We start from the raw sequence: 17,555 nt of genomic DNA on the forward strand, positions 1-17,555 counted from the left end.
TCCGTCCTGCATCACTGACAAGGGGAAACCACGCCGGAAAATCGGGATGAACTTTCTCGGCCAATGCAGGGATCGAACACCCGACCTCCAAAACGTTTTGAAAATATATTTAATCAACCGTTCGCACCCCATTTGGGGGGTGGGGTAGGTCAAAGTTTCAGAAAGATCCTATGGTTAGATTCTGAGAAATCCGATTTGCAGAAAATACACACAAAAAAAATAATAATAAAAATAATAATAACTAGATCTGCTAGGCAGATATGAAAGCTTTCATATTCACGGCCAGTGTCTATCACATGTCATGGGTTATATAAAGAATCTCAACAAGGAAAAGGAATTATTAAAATCTATCAAAACGAGAGAGAGAGAGAGAGAGAGAGAGAGAGATGGGTTTAAAGTTAACTCGACACAAACTAGGTCATTTCGGGACTAACATGGTTTAATTCGCTTGCGCGTAGGGGTCTTTAGCAGCTGGAGCAAACCGGAACCGGAGGACCCGGAGAAAACCCACGAGGCTGGATGGGCAACCCTACTACTTGTCACGTACAACCGGGGATTCGAAACCACGCATTCCCCCTGCTGGTTCTATAGGAGTTTAGCCAGTCTCCTAAGAGAGGCGTAATGTGATAAAGTTTGTTTGTGTCTGCAAGATCCCAAAACCGTTGCCAGCGGTTATATATAAAAAGTTAATGGACGATTTAAAATCGGTGAAAGGTAAAAGAAATTGTGACATGGGAAGATCTAAAGCCCACATGGCAGCTAAGTCTGCTTGATCATTCCCTTTAATATCAAGATGACTGGGGAGCCAGCAAAGGACAACAACAGTCAGTGCTCCTAGCCTTACATTGAATAAATATTGCATTGTCAACATTGAGAATAACTGTTACACTAACAAAGTAACAACATTGATTCAATGTGTATAAATCAACTAAATATATTTTCAAAACTTTTTACGAATCCAAAATCACCGAATTTTACGAACGAATGCATTTAACCTACAATGCTGTAATTTTGTGACTATTTGACCTATTTTACTAAATCTTTTTTCTTTGAGTACCTTGAGACAATGACTTCAAATCTGCTGTTTCAGATTTTCGAATTTCGAAAATTCGTCGCTGTGATTTCGAACCGGTATTTATGACCAATTTGACAACTTCTTTAATAGTTGTACGATTTTCATGACATTTAGCATGTACGTAGATCTTACCGATGCGACTTCAAAAATATGATTAGAAATTTTCTAAATTATCTCCCCTTAATGAAATTAAGAATCAAAATTTTCAAAAAAATCATCGAAATATAGGTCAGAATGACCCAATTTATTTTTTCGATACTAGACAAGTAATTATTGATTCATACACAAAATATGGAGTTTGTCGATTGGTAATGCCACCATCTTGAAACGTGAAAAGTCCCTAAGGCTTTTGCGATATTGCACTTACAGACATGAGAGTTATATTTTCTGAATCCTTGAAGGAATGTCTAATAAACGTTCAGAGCAGAATTCTGATATAGGTCAACTGATAGTCACCATTTTGAATTGAATATGAATATGAAAAATAGTGAAAAATCCACATTGTCGTGGCTTAAAGAATCTGTCTCCTATTACCGAAATTAATATATTTCAGGATAGCCTGGATCATGGTCGAATGTTTGGTATTTGAATATTTCAAAAATTCGAATTTCGCCTTTGATGTTTTCCGTGCCGACAAGGTTGTTTTCTAGTGTAGGCCCGCGCATGCACGTCACAACCCTACTATCCTGCACACCAACTTGAAACTCACCGGGTATCTGGCTTATGGCCCCAAGCACAATTCCAAACAAGAAATTTTAGCGCCCGACTCATAGAGATGGATGCGCCCTGGTCGGAAATGGGGGGGGTAGCCGAAGTTTCGAAGAGATAGGTCCATTTTGTAAAAAAATCCCTTCATAACAAACATATTTAGCTGCTTTTTACTTCGCGCATGCGCAACGCTGGAACCAAAGGTACCATGACTACCAAATTCCGGCTAGGAACTTTTCACGTTGGTACCTAGGTGCCCAGAAAATTTCAAGGCGACACCTGCAAGTCGTTTGTTCTTGGCACGGCTCCAGATCAGCTGCCGTTTTCATTTTTTCTTAGTCCAGATACGGCTTCCGTAAGGGGAAAAAATAGGAATTTCGCCACGACACCGGAACGGATTGTCCGAGAACCATGAAATTTGGACACAATACGCCTATTACCATCCCGGATTCTGTACTTTACTCCCATTTTGATCCGATTAAAAAAAAAAGAAGAGTTTTAGCAACAAAAAAAAAAAAAACAATTTTCGGAATTTAATATTAGTTTTAATTAATTTTGAAATTGCAAATGCAAAGGGATTTTATCGCGTCTTCCGTATGTGATAGGTATTGGTACTATACACATTATCCTTAAAAGACAATTTTTTAAAATGACCGCAACGATGTTTGCGACACTAAAATCCGAAATCGCCTATTTTGACCTTTTTTGACTGCTGAGGCATCCTTCCGGTGGTCAAAATCTCTGGAATTTCCAGCGGTTGGCTGCGCCGCGATAATATTTATCTAAAAGGAGAAAAATTTCGCGATATAATACTTACTGACATGGGAGTTACATTTTCTGAATCCTTGAAGGAATGCCTAAAAAAAGTTCAGAACAGAATTTTGATTTCGGTCAACTGATGGTCTCCATTTGAAATTGAATATGAAGAACAGTGAAAAATCCACTTGAACAGACGTGATATTAATGAATATTTTTATGTGGTATTTACCTACGGTTAAAGAGTCATCTGATTTGACCAAAAATTGGCGGGTGTGGCGCCAGGCAGGGTAAGCTTACTCTTCCGGACACCTGTTACCACTGTTTGTCGTGTATTTTGTACACGAGGAGCAGTCCATTTCCTGATTACACTATTTAGCTCGAATACACTATTTTGCCAATAACGTTTTTTAGGACTTCGAATTCTGTCTTATGGTTTGGCTTGTTCGTACATGGTTTTATTTTATTTGTCACCGTATTTTACCTTGACCCCCATTGGCTAATTCAGTTTTTCAGTCCTGGATTAATTATTGTCCCCCGCCTTTCGAAGAAAGCAGGGGACTATTAAAATGGGTTCGTCCGTCTGTCTGTCCGTCTGTCACACTTTTTGGGACACAATAACTCTCTTCCTAATTAAGCTAGAATGTTCAAACTTGGTGTATGTGTTTATTAGGTCAATGCCTTGATGGAGTTCGAAGATGAGCATTTTCCGCTTAGGGTAAGCAGAGATAAGCAATTTGATTGGTTGATGCTTTGGGACACGATAACTCTCTTCCTAATTGGGCTAGAATGTTCAAACTTGGTGTATGTGTTGATTAGGTCAATGCCTTGATGGAGTTCGAAGATGAGCATTTTCCGCTTAGGATAAGCAATTTGATTGGTTGATGCTTTGGGACACGATAACTTTTAATTGAGCTAGAATGTTCAAACTTGGTGTATGTGTTTATTAGGTCAATGCCTTGATGGAGTTCGAAGATGAGCATTTTCCGCTTAGGGTAAGCAGAGATAAGCAATTTGATTGGTTGATACTTTGGGGCACGATAACTCTCTTCCTAATTGAGCTAGAATGTTCAAACTTGGTGTATGTGTTGATTAGGTCAATGCCTTGATGGAGTTCGAAGATGAGCATTTTCCGCTTAGGGTAAGCAGAGATAAGCAATTTGATTGGTTGATGCTTTGGGACACGATAACTTTAGTTTTAATTAAGTGAGATTGATGAAACTTGGTGTATAGATTTATTATATGAATACCTTAACTAAGTTCGATAATGAACATTTTTTGCTGAGGGTAAGCAGAGTGATAAGCAATTTGATTGGTAGAAACTTTGGAACACAATAACTCTCCTTCTAATTGAGGTAGAATGTTCAAACTTGGCATAGGTGTCTATTAGGTGAATGTTTAAACTTGATGTATATGTAGATGTTCATTAGGTGAATGTCTTGACTGAGTTCAATAATTAACATTTTGAGCTGAAGCTAAGCAGAGCTAATCGATTTCATTTGTCGATGGTTTGGGACAAGATAATCTTGATTCTATCTGATAGAGAGTGATGAAACTTAGTGAAAAAAATAAATGTGCGATTAATTAATATGTGTCATCTATTTATTTTGCAATTTCGGCGGGGGACATCAGCCTCACTGTTGGCTTGTTTATTGTTCGATTTGTATAAAACAAAGTTCATATGCTCCATGGTCCAAAATGTCATTTTTTTGTTACCGGTACATTTTCCTTTCGGCAACGGAAGTGACGTAAATTTAGCAAAAACTGAAATTTGACAGTTCGGTACCACTTTTTGAAAGCAAATATTATTTTTTTCAAATCTGGTATGACTGAAAGGGTGTACCCTGTTCAGGCGCAAAAATCATCGAGCTCAGTTTTTTTAATTTTTATTTCGTTTTCGGATCACTTCGATTTAAAGGTGAAAAAATGAGCTATTCACAACCCATTCAGGTTTTTCATATTTTAAAATATTTCTTCGCAACTTTCATAAACTTGAAATAATAATCCATACGAAGAGAATGTATGTGAAAATTAGTTTGTAATATGAGCAGTTGCCGAGAAATGTGCAATTTTGCATGAGTCACTTTTTACGCTAGTTTGCCTGTAAAAGAGTCAATTATTATTCGATTTTCATAAAAGTGACACCGTTTGATGCGTAATGTCAATTTGAACTAGCTAGGTCAAACCAAATTAACATTTTCAATGTCACCGGAAATGACGTAATTTGGGCAAAAATTGTATTTATAGCCTTCAAAACCAGTAATTTATTCAAATGAGTCGCATTTGTTACGTGTTTAAAATTTTGATATTTGATTTCAATCAACTAATAGAATGAACCCATACGATCAAATAGATATCACAAAATGGTTTCTAATGGACGATTTTCAACAGGTAACTTTTCAAGGTTTTTGGTCCATAAAAGTGTCAATTATTATTCGATTTCCATAACATTTCCAGTATGTGATACCTAATGCCATTTACGATTTCATACAAGTAATTTAACACTTTTACTGTCACAGGAAGTAACGTCATTTTGGCAAAAACTGTATTTTTAGCCTTCAAAACAGATATTTTATTCAAATGAGTCTGATTTGTGTTGTTTTTAAAATTATGATATTTGATTCCAATCAACAAATAGATTGAACCCACAGGACAATACAGATACCAAGAAATGTTTTCTAACTTGTACAGTTGCAGAGAAATAGACATTTTCTACAAGTCACTTTTCAAGGTTTTTGGTCTATAAAAGTGGCAATTATTATTCGATTTACATAAAATTTTCACCATGTACTGCCTTATGCTATTTCTGATTTCATAAAACTAATTTAACATTTTCATTATTACCGGAAGTAATGCAATTTTGTCAGGATCACTTACATGTAACAAATGTATACAATGAATTGATATTGCTGGATTTGGTTGATTCTGCGTACATTTTATTTGATGTGTGCAATGCTTATATGGAAACCTGTTTAATGGTTTCATCGGTACCGGAAGTGACATGTTCAAGGGTAACGGGGCAACGGTGAAACCCGTCTTTACTGCATCGCAGTTCTAGTTATTATTATTTTCCATTTGAGTATATCTCAGAAACTACTTGTCGGATCGATTCGATGTCTTCGGTTTTACTGGGAAAATGGGTTTGACTTTTTAAAGCTGTTTCTAACGTTCTGCGACAATGCGAAATGTCCGAAATCACCGAAATTGTCGTTTTTCGAAATTTTGCCGTAATGTTATCAATAATTGTCGGATTGTAATATACTATTCAAAAAAAGTAGGGGATATTTGATTTTTAAGTGTTATTAAAGTCACCTAATGAAACTGACGAAGAAACAAATGACAAAATGAAATGAAGTTCACATTCATCGATTTATTCCAAATGATCGTTAGACTAAGTAAGGCACAGACTGACCATTATAAGGGTAAAATGATACCCGGGGTCAAACAGCAAAGTTACCACAGCATCACAACCAAGTCAGTAACGGGTAAATCCTCCTCTGTTTGCCAAACAAGCATTGATCCGACGTGGCATACTCCTAATGAGACGTCTAAGGTCATTTTGGTCCAGATTGTCCCATTCCTGTTGCAACGCAGCAGCAAGTTCTTGGACATTGGCAGGACGTTGTTGACGTTGACGTAACCTCTGTCCAAGCATGTCCCAGACATGCTCGATGGGGGAGTGGTCGGGACTCAGTGCTGGCCAAGGTAATGTGGTGATGTTCTGTTGTTGGAGGTAACCTGTAACGATCCTGGCCCTGTGACATCTTGCGTTGTCATCCTGGAAGATGAAACGGCGGCCATGACGTCGTGCGAACGGCACAACATGGACTGCCAAGATGTTGTCCCGGTAGTACTGGCCTGTAACACGCCCTGCAACAACATGTAAAGCCGTTCTTCCAGCAACAGTGATGCCTCCCCACACCATAACAGAACCACCCCCAAATCGATCATGTCTGATGACGTTAACGTTTTGGAAGCGCTCGTTTCGACGACGCCACACCCTCCTACGTCTGTCCAAAAAATCAACAGTGAACCTTGACTCATCTGAAAACATCACATTGCTCCAGCGTCGATTATCCCAGTGTTGACGATCCCTACACCAACGACGTCTTGCCTGAATGTGATGATCTCTCAAACAAGGGATCACGCGAGGACGTCGGGCGCGAAGGTGACCCTTATGCAGTCGATTCCGAATCGTCTGGCCACTCACTCTCACACCAGTGTCTGTTTGAAGACGAGCGCTGATCTGATTTGCTGTGATGACACGATTTCTCAAGGCCAAGGTACGGATAAATCGATCCTGGGCTTGAGTTGTCGCCCTTGGTCGACCTGAGCGTGGTCTGTCCTGTACAGATTGTGTATCACGGTATCTGGACCATAGCCTACTTATGTACAGATTGTGTATCTGGACCATAGCCTGCTTATGACAGACTGAGAAACATTCATCGTCGGCGCCACAACCGCCTGTGTTGTGCCGATCTGTAGCATGCCAAGGTCACGTAATCTTTCATTTTGGGTAAGCCGACGCATATCAAAATTTGTTTTCTGGTCACTAAAACAATTAAACTGATGTTTCCACCTTGGAATTCAATGCCACAATGACTGTTACATTCAAAGTCAGAGTCGTGCAAATCTTGGGTTGGACCCCCATGATGATCCCAAGCATCAACTGCATTCCATGCGGTAGCTATTGGTGCGTTTGGGCGTCACATGTAACTGGAAATGTTTCTTCTGTTAGGTTCTATAGTGACTTTTTTCGTAGTCATTCGCATATTTTAGTATTATGCCCCCCAAATCAAATATCCCCTACTTTTTTTTGAATAGTATATTTGATACATTTTGACATAGCCCGAGACAAGGCACATAGCTACAGTTCTTTAGATTTTTTATTTTCGACGAATCTTCGGAGATATTAGGCGCAAAATTTTGAAAGTTAAATTTTTTACGAAAAACATTTTTATTAATGAATATTTTTATGTGGTAGTTTACCCAGGGTTCAAGAGTCATCTGATTTGACCAAAAATGGCAAAATTTTTTGTCACCGTATTCATCCTTGGCTCCCATTGGCTAATTTAGTTTTTCAGTCCTGGATTAATTATTTATTGTTTGATTTGTATAAAACAAAGTTCATATGCTCCGTGGTCCAAAATGTCATTTTTTTGTTACCGGTAAAGTTGTCTTTAGGCAACGGAAGTGACGTAAATTTAGCAAGAATTACAATTTTGACAGTTCGGTACCACTTTTTGAAAGCAAATATTATTTTTTTTAAAATCTGGTATGACTGAAAGGGTGTGCCCTGTAAAGGCGCAGGAAACATCGGGCTCAGTTCTTTTAATTTCGTTTTCGGGTCAATTCGATTTAAATGGACAATAACACTCTTGCTGGCTTGAAAGCTCCAGAAAATAAATAATATCTCTATCTAAGTACTAGATGTTTAAGTGTCCTATTTTACTTGTCCAGAGGGTTCGAAAATATTTTTAAATTGAAGTTTCATTTGAAAAGGTTTACGTTAGAAGTTTCAAACCATAATGTGAATTTTTCAAAATTTTTAAATAAGGTGTGTTAAGATGAAATTTGTATCATCAATTAATTGAAATATTCTAAAATAGTACAATTTGTTGACCAGAATAAAGATTGGGACATATTATTTAGTTACAACAAGAGTGGTATTGAGCCTTTAAAGGTGAAAAAATGAGCTATTCACAACCCATTCAGGCTTTTCATATTTTAAAATATTTCACAAACTTGTAGCAATAATCCATACGAAGAGAATGTATGTGCAAATTAGTTTGTAATATGAGCAGTTGCCGAGAAATGGGCAGTTTTGCATGAGTAACTAATTATTATTGTATTTTCATAAAACTGACACCATTTGATGCGTAATGTCAATTTTAACTAGGTCCAACCAATTTAACATTTTAAATGTCACCGAAAATGACGTAATTTGGGCAAACACTGTATTTATAGCCTTTGAAACAAATAATTGATTCAAATGAGTCGTATTTGTTATTTTGTTTAAAATTTTGATATTTGATTCAAATCAACTAATAGAATGAACCCATACGATCATATAGATACCACAAAATGGTTTCTACCTTTTTCAGTTGCGGAGAAATAGACGATTTTCAACAGGTAACTTTTCAAGGTTTTTGGTCCATAAAAGTGTCAATTATTATTCGATTTTTATCAAATTTTCACCGTTTGATACCTAATGCCATTTACGATTTCATTCAAGTAATTTAAGATTTTCATTATCACCGGAAGTACCGTCATTTTGGCAAAAACTGTATTTTTAGCCTTTAAAACAGATATTTTATTCAAATGAGTTTGATTTGTAATGTTTTTAAAATTATGATATTTGATTCCAATAAACAAACATACCATCATACAGATACCAAAATATGGTTTCTAACTTGTACGGTTGCAGAGAAATAGACGATATTCTGCAAGTCACTGCTCAAGGTTTTTGGTCTATGAAAGTGGCAATTATTATTCGATTTACATAAAATTTTCACCATGTCATTGTGATGCCTTATGCCATTTCTGATTTCATAAAACTAATTTAACATTTTCATTATCACCGGAAGTAATGTAATTTTGTCAGGATCACTAACATGTAACAAATATATACAATGAATTGATATTGCTGGATTTGGTTGATTCTGCGTGGGGATCACGGTGGCTAAGTGGGTAAGGCGCTGGCTCGCTAGCCTGGAGGTCGTGTGTTCGATCCCTGCATTGGCCGAGAAAGTTCATCCAGATTTTCCGGCGTGGTTTCCCCTTGTCAGTGATGCAGGACGGAGGGCCTGACAAGGACAGTTGTCTAGTCATTCGGATGAGACGAAAAACCGAGGTCCCGTGTACACATTGGCGTGCACGTAAAAGATCCCTTGACAGTTGGAATTCGATATAAGAGTAGGCCGTAGTGCCGCTGTCCGGGCAAAATTTCCCTCATAGCACACTGTATGGCGTATGCCCGTCTTCATTAGCCCAGTTCGGAGCAAAACAGTAGGACGTTAAACCCCATTTCATTTCATTTGATTCTGCGTACATTGTATTTGATGTGTGCAATGCTTATATGGAAACCTGTTTAATGGTTTCATCGGTACCGGAACTGACATATGTTCAGGGGTAACGGGGCACTTGTCGGATCGATTCCATATCTTCGGTTTTACTGGGAAAGTGGGTTTGACTTAAATTTTAAACCTATTTCTAACGTTCTGCGACAATGTGAAATGTTCGAAATCACCTAAGTTGTCGTTTTTTGAAATTTTGCCGTAATGTTATCAATAATTGTCGGATTGTAATATTTGATACATTTTGGCATAGCTGGAGACAAGGCACATAGCTACAGTTCTTTAGATTTTTTATTTTCGACGAATCTTCGGAGGTATTAGGCGCAAAATTTTGAAAATTTAAATTTTTACAAAAAACTTTTTTATTAATGAATAATTTTATGTGGTATTTTACCTACGGTTAAAGAGTCATCTGATTTGACCAAAAATTGCAACATTTTTTGTCACCGTATTTTACCTTGACCCCCATTGGCTAATTCAGTTTTTCAGTCCTGGATTAATTATTTATTGTTCAATTTGTATAAAACAAAGTTCATATGCTCCGTGGTCCAAAATGTCATTTATTTTGTTACCGGTACATTTTGCTTTCGGCAACGGAAGTGACGTAAATTTAGCAAAAACTGCAATTTTGACAGTCCGGTACAACTTTTTGAAAGCAAATATTATTTTTTTTCAAATCTGGTATGACTGAAAGGGTGTGACCTGTTAAGGCGCAGAAATCACCGCTCTCAGTTTTTTTAATTTTTAATTCGTTTTCGGATCATTTCGATTTAAAGGTGAAAAAAGATGAAACAATGAGCTATTCACAACCCATCCAGGCTTTCCATATTTTAAAATATTTCATAAATTAGTAGCAATAATCTATACGAAGAGAATGTATGTGAACGGCAACGGTAGTGACATAATTTTGCCAAAAACTACAATTTTGACAGTTCGGTACCACATTTTGAAAGCAAATATTATTTTTTTTCAAAATTTAATATTACCAAAAAAAATGCGCCATGCAAAGGCGCACAAATCATGGGACTCAGTTTTTTTAATTTCGATTTCGTTTTCGGACTATTTCGATTAAAAGGTAAAAAAGGGTGTAAAATTAAGCTATTTACAACCTATTCAGCGTCTTCATTTTTTAAAATATTTCTTCTTAACTTTCTTAATCTCGTAGCAATAATCCATACGAAGAGAATGTTTTTGAAAATTAATTTGTAATATGCGCAGTTGCCGAGAAATAGGCAAGTTTGCATGCGTCATTTTTCACATTATTTTGCCTGTAAAAGAGTCAATTATCATTCGATTTTCAATCTGTTTTTATCATTTGATGCCTAATGCCAATTTGGTCTAGGTCAAGCCAATTTAACATTTTTAGCCTTAAAAACATATTTTATTCAAATGAGTCTGATCTGTAATGTTGTTAACATTATGATATTTAATTCCAATCAACAAATAGAATTAACCCATACGATCATACAGATACCACAAAAAGGTTTCTAACTTGTACGGTTGCAGAGAAATAGACGATTTCCTTCAAGTCGCTTTTCAAGGTTTTCGGTCTATAAAAGTGTAAATTATTATTAGACTAGCAGGATACCCGGCTTCGCTCGGGGGTCATAACTCCGAAACTGGAAGTGGTAGACTAACGCCACCTGGCCTATGTTACTCCCCGGTCCGAGCTACCCCTATACCCCAAATTTCAGACTCGGGGCAGACCTAGTGTAGCCGCCAACCCCGAACAGACCGGCTTCGCTCGGGGGTTATAACGCCGAAACCGGAAGTGGTAGACTAACGCCACCTAGCCTCTGTTACTCCCCGGTCCGAGCTACCCCTATACCCCAAATTTCAGACTCGGGGCAGATGTAGCCGCCAACCCCGTAAAAACAGACTTAGCTCGGGGGTGGTAGACTAACGCCACCTGGCCTATGTTACTCCCCGGTCCAAGCTACCCCTATACCCCAAATTTCAGACTCGGGGCAGACCTAGTGTAGCCGCCAACCCCGAACAGACCGGCTTCGCTCGGGGGTCATAACTCCGAAACCGGAAGTGGTAGACTAACGCCACCTGGCCTATGTTACTCCCCGGTCCGAGCTACCCCTATACCCCAAATTTCAGACTCAGGGCAGACCTAGTGTAGCCGCCAACCTCGAACAGACAGACAGACAGACGACAGTCACAAATATTAGTATAGATTTTCATAAAAATTTTCACCATGTTATTTCATAGACATAATTTAACATTTTCACTATCACCGGAAGTAATGTCATTTGGGCAAAAACTGTATTTTTAGCTTTCGAAACAAATATTTTTTTGAAGTGAGTTATATTTATTATTCGTTTAACATTATGGTATTTGATTCCAGTGAACATATAGATTGGATCAATACGATCATAAAGATGTCCAAAAATGGCTTCTAGCATCTTCCCCTGTCGAGAAATAACCAATTTTGTCAGGATGACTTTTACAGATTTTTTTCCCATTTTAATTTTCCATTAGAAAGTTAGCTAACTAATCGGTAAGTGGGTAACAAATTTTGTCAGGATCACTGTTTTCACATATGTAACACATGGTAACAAATGTTCAGATGCAATTGATGTTGGTTGATTCTGCGTCTATTTGTGCAATGCTTATGTGGAAATCTGTTTAACGGTTTCATTGATGCCGGAAGTGACATAAGTTCAAGGATAACCTGGCACCGGAAGTGACATAAGTTCAATGGTAACGTAGCACCGGTGAAACCCGTCATTACTGCTTCGCAGTTCTAGTTATAGATTAATTTTAATATTTTACTACAACATAAAATCAACATGACAACATTGGAGCAATGTTTTCGGTTCAATCACAAACGGAGCCCAAGATGAAATGTTGAAATGATAACATAACTAATATGACATTATTTCACTATAGAATCCTGATGATTGAAATGATAACATATATATGACATTGTTTTACTTATAGACGCCTGATGATTGTCATTAGTAAATATCCATGAAGATTTTTGGTCGAGTGTTTACTGGTTTGGGAGGTCTAGTGGGTTAACACGTGTGCGTGAAATCACACGATCTGTCTTTGCGTCACGTAGCGTGGTTTCAATTCCCCGTTTGCACGTGACAATGATAGTCGCCTGTCCATCCTCGTGGGTCTTCTCCGGGCCCCCCTACAGCTAATGACCCATAAGTGCAAGCGAATTATTGAAATAAATTTGAACCATGTTAGTCCTGAAAAGACCTAATTTGTGTCGAGTGGATGTTAAACCCAATTTCTCTCCCTCTCTGTTGCCCTGGTGAAGTCCACGTATAGTCCAGGAGCTAATGACAAAATAATATAGTCATCAGTTACAAAAGGTTTGACCCCCCCCCCCCCAAATTTGTGGCAGGTGTCAGATCGGGCACTGCTGGGGCGTATGGCCGCAGCAGCACCTTAAAGAAGCCCCCATGGGCCTAAAATTAGGTCGTAAGTTACATGGCTGAAATTTTCTAGGGACAATTCTATCCATAGTCGGAGTAAATATTTCACAAATCTAACCAAACCTTTTGCCTTCTCCAAGTCAGATCACGCCCAATATCGCCTCACGGAGCTAATAATATGGTCATCAGTTACATGGGTGAAACTTTCCAAAAACAAAGATCCACACTTGGTAAATACAATTTTCAAAAATCTAACCAAACATTTGGGGGGTTTTCAGTCTAAAGTATGTCCGGCCACACTCTAAAAATGGGACTTTCTATAAGGTCATCAGTTACATGGCTGAAACTTACAAGAAACAAATGACATGAAATGAAATGAAATGTAGTTTTATGGCACGTCAGCTCCAACCGGGCTATATTGCGCCAAACATATGGTGAAAATTACGAGACAAGCTAAATTATATCACAGAAAAACGTTATATGCATAAATAAAAACAATATCACAGTTAATACAATTAAAAATAAAATATAACTTTTATGCATATAAATATTAAATACAAAAATGATATGAAATATATATGCAATTAAAATTTATGATAAAATCCTGTCTCTTTTTAAAAGTCTAACGCTTTACCATATAAACCTGGTTGGGTAAACATCTGATGTAATGACTGACAACGGTAAAAATTCGATCTAATATCCTTGAAATGCTTGCACTCAATCAAAATGTGCTTTACTGTCAAAGGAGCATGACAGTGTTCACATTCTGGTTGAGGCTCCCGCTTTAAAATGAAAATATGAGTTAAAAAGTATGACCAATGCGAGAGCCACACAAAACAACTTCATCCCTCCTGTTGGTTCTATAGGAGCTTGGCCAATCTCCTAAGGCTTAATGTGATGAAGTTTGTTTGTGTCTGCAAGATCCCAAGACCGTTGCCAGCGGTCATATATAAAAAGGTTAATGGACGATTTAAAATCGGCGAAAGGTAAAAGAAATTGTGACATGGGAAGATCTAAAGCAGACTTGGCAGCTAAGTCTTCTTGATCATTCCCTTTAATATCAACATGTGATAGTAGCAGCCGATAAATGTCTGCTACTAAAGGGTGTACAAGCTGCTTATTATTTATTGCCTGTAAAGAGGACAAAGAATCAGTAAATATAATGTGTTTTGAAGATGACGAGGATTTAATGAACTCCAAAGCCTGAAAGATGGCCTGGAGTTCAGCTGTAAATATGGAAGCAGCAGGAGGAAGACGAACAGAAATGGTCTCAGATGGCGTAACAGTAGCCGAAGCTACCCGATCACCATCTTTGGAACCATCTGTATATATTGGAGCATAAACACCATATTTAAACCTTAACTCTCTGAAGAGAGACTGAAACACCGCGGAACTAGTATCTTTCTTTTTATTTGTTGTAAGATCGAGATTAATATTGGGATGAGATATAGACCACGGTGGTGTCTCAAAGAAAGGGGTATTTGCAATACTGTCTTGACTGATACCAGCCTGAGACATACCGAATGATGGAATAACATTAGTCTTAAGTAAATATAGATGTTCATGATAGGGTCTAAATATGGTGTTAAATGAAATATGATGAGGCAGAGATGCAATTTTTGTAGCATACTGCAGTGTAAGTTTATCACGTCTGTCGTGCAATGAGGGCTCGTGCGCCTCGATGTATAAACTCTGCACACTGGAGATGTTCGAAATGCTCCTAAACTGATTCTAAGTCCTTGGTTGTGTATGGTGTCGAGCTCTTTGAGATAAGACTCGCAGGCAGACCCATACACAATACACCCATAATCGAGTTTATATCTTATCAGTGCTCGATATAATCTGAGCAAGACCTTACGGTCTGCTCCCCAGTCAGTGTTTGATAAGACTCTCAATATGTTGAGGGCTTTCAGACATTTCTTCTTGGGTGTTTTTATATGAGGGATAAATGATAATTTCTTATCAAATATCAAACCCAAGAATTTTGTTTCCTCTACAACCGGAATGGGACTACCATCCAGTGTAAGCTCCGGATCAGGATGTAAACCTCTTCTTTGACAGAAATGCATGCACACAGTCTTGGATTTCGAAAATCGAAATCCATTGTCAGTTGCCCATCGTTGAATAGAATTCAAGCAAAGCTGCAACTGACGTTAGATTGCCTGCTTGCTGGTCGATCCGTAACACATCTGAAAGTCATCAACATAAAGACTGTGTGTATGCACTTTAGTCAAAGAAGAGGTCTACATCCTGATCCGGAACTTACATTACATGGCAATCACATTCCAGTTGTAGATGAAACTAAATTCTTGGGTTTGATATCTGATAAGAAATGATCATTTATCCCCCATATAAAACACTCATGAAAAAATGTCTGAAAGCCCTCAACATATTGAGAGTCTTATCAATTACTGACTGGGGAGCAGACCGTAAGGTCTTACTCAGATTATATCGAACTTTAATAAGACCAAAGAGCTCGACACCATACACAACCAGGGACTTGGCATTAGTTTAGGAGCATTCCGAACATCTCCAGTGGACAATTTATACGCCGAGGCGCACGGGCCCTCATTGTACGACAGACGTGATAAACTGGCACTGCAGTATGCTACAAAAATTGCATCTCTGCCTCATCATATTTCATATAACACCATATTTAGACCATATCATGAACATCTTTATTTGCTGAAAACTAACGTTATTCCATCATTCGGTATTCGCATTCAACCCCTTTTGTCAGAGGCTGGCATCAGCCATGGCAGTATTGTGAGCACCCCTTTGTTTAGTACTCCACCCTGGACTATATCGCCTTCAAAGATCCATTAAGATCTAACGAAAAACAAAAAGAGAGATACTAGTTCCACGGTGTTCCAGGCTCGATGGTTCCAAAGACGGTGATCGGGTAGTTTCAGCTACCGTCACGCCATCTGGAATCATGTCTGCCAGACTTCCACCTGCTGCTTCCATATTTACTGCTGACCTCCACGCCATCTTTCAGGCATTGGAGTTCATTCAATCATCTTCTAATTTAAAACACGTTATATTTACTGATTCTCTGTCCTCTTTACAAGCAATAAACAATAAACAGCTTGTACACCCAATAGTAGCAGACATTTATCGTCTGCTACTATCACACGAGTTTATCGGCAAGGACACCGTCCTTTGCTGGCTCCCCAGTCACGTTGATATTGAAGGGAATGATCAGGCAGACTCAGCGGCCAAGTCTGCTTTAGATCTTCCCATATCATTTACCCTTCGTTTACCCTTTACAGATTTTAAAGCTTTTATTAACCAATTTATAAACAGTCTTGGGATCTTGCAGACACAAATAAACTTCATCACATCAAGTCTCTCCTTGGAGATTGGCCTAGCTCCTACAGATCTAATAGGAGAGGTTGTTTTGTGTCCCTCTCGCATAGGTCATACTTTTTTAACTCACATTTTCATATTAAAGCGAGAGCCTCAACCAGAATGTGAACAATGGCATGTTCTTTTGACAGTGAAGCACATTTTGATTGAGTGCAAGCAACTCAAGGATGTCAGATCGCATTTTTACCGTTGTCAGTCATTACATCACATGTTTGCCCAACCGAGTTTATATCATTAAGTGTTAGACCTTTTAAAAGAGACAGGATTTTATTTTAAATTTTATTTGTATATATCATTTTCATGTATCTATTGGAATATTTGTATGCGCAGAAGTTCATGATATTTATTTTTAAACTTAAGAACTGTGATATTTGTTTTTACATTTATGTATATAAATAGTATTGTGATATCTTATAGCTTGTCCCGTATATTTCGCCATATGTTTGGCGCAATATCGTCCGGTTTGAGCTGACGTTCCATAAAACAACATTTCATTCATTCATTCTATGAAGTGACACCAAGCGACCTCATAATGATGGTTGCAAGATAGAAATGTCACATTTGTTCCATGTTCATGCTAAACATGTAAAGCGTCAATGAAGAAGGCATTTTTCTTCTTAATGATAGAAATAAGATGAAATAGAATTTAAAATTACGCTGAACAAATAAAGGAATTGGATTGATACATTGTCTTAATTTAGAAATTAGACGATAGCACGACATTAACAATCATAGAATTTTGAATCTAATATACCACCATATAGGACACTCAGCCGTTCTGGGCAGTGTGAAGATAGCTCGATTTTCGTTTTTCGATATTGACGAATAACACAAAAAGAACTACCCGTTTTTCGATATTCAGATTTTAAAATAGAAAATAAAAATTCAGGGAGGGATACAGAACAATAAAGAAACGCATTGTATTAACGACATTAACAAATTTAGAATTTTTAATCTGATATACCACCATAGTTAGAGATTAATTTTGATCGTCTTGTTCATGGCGTGAGAATTCTTCCTCTAGAAGTAGACTTGATAATAGGCAATATTACATATTCTTCTATAGTGTAGTTTCAACAAAACATCATACAAAGTTTTATTCTATTCAGTTAAACGTTGTCAACTGTACATAATAAAACTGAACACAGTATAAAAACATTTTATGTGACTCGG

The 17,555-nt window shown here is 37.7% G+C and overlaps 1 protein-coding gene across 3 annotated transcripts in view; it reads right to left on the reverse strand.

Moving 5' to 3' along the window:
- Nucleotides 1–17,555, reverse strand: part of LOC126817346 (GTPase IMAP family member 4) — a 113,962-nt gene that overhangs the window by 55,799 nt on the left and 40,608 nt on the right. The gene's annotated exons all lie outside the window — the stretch shown is intronic.

Source organism: Patella vulgata, chromosome 1 (assembly GCF_932274485.2).
Source record: "Patella vulgata chromosome 1, xgPatVulg1.2, whole genome shotgun sequence".
NCBI classification, from domain to species: Eukaryota; Metazoa; Mollusca; class Gastropoda; family Patellidae; genus Patella; species Patella vulgata.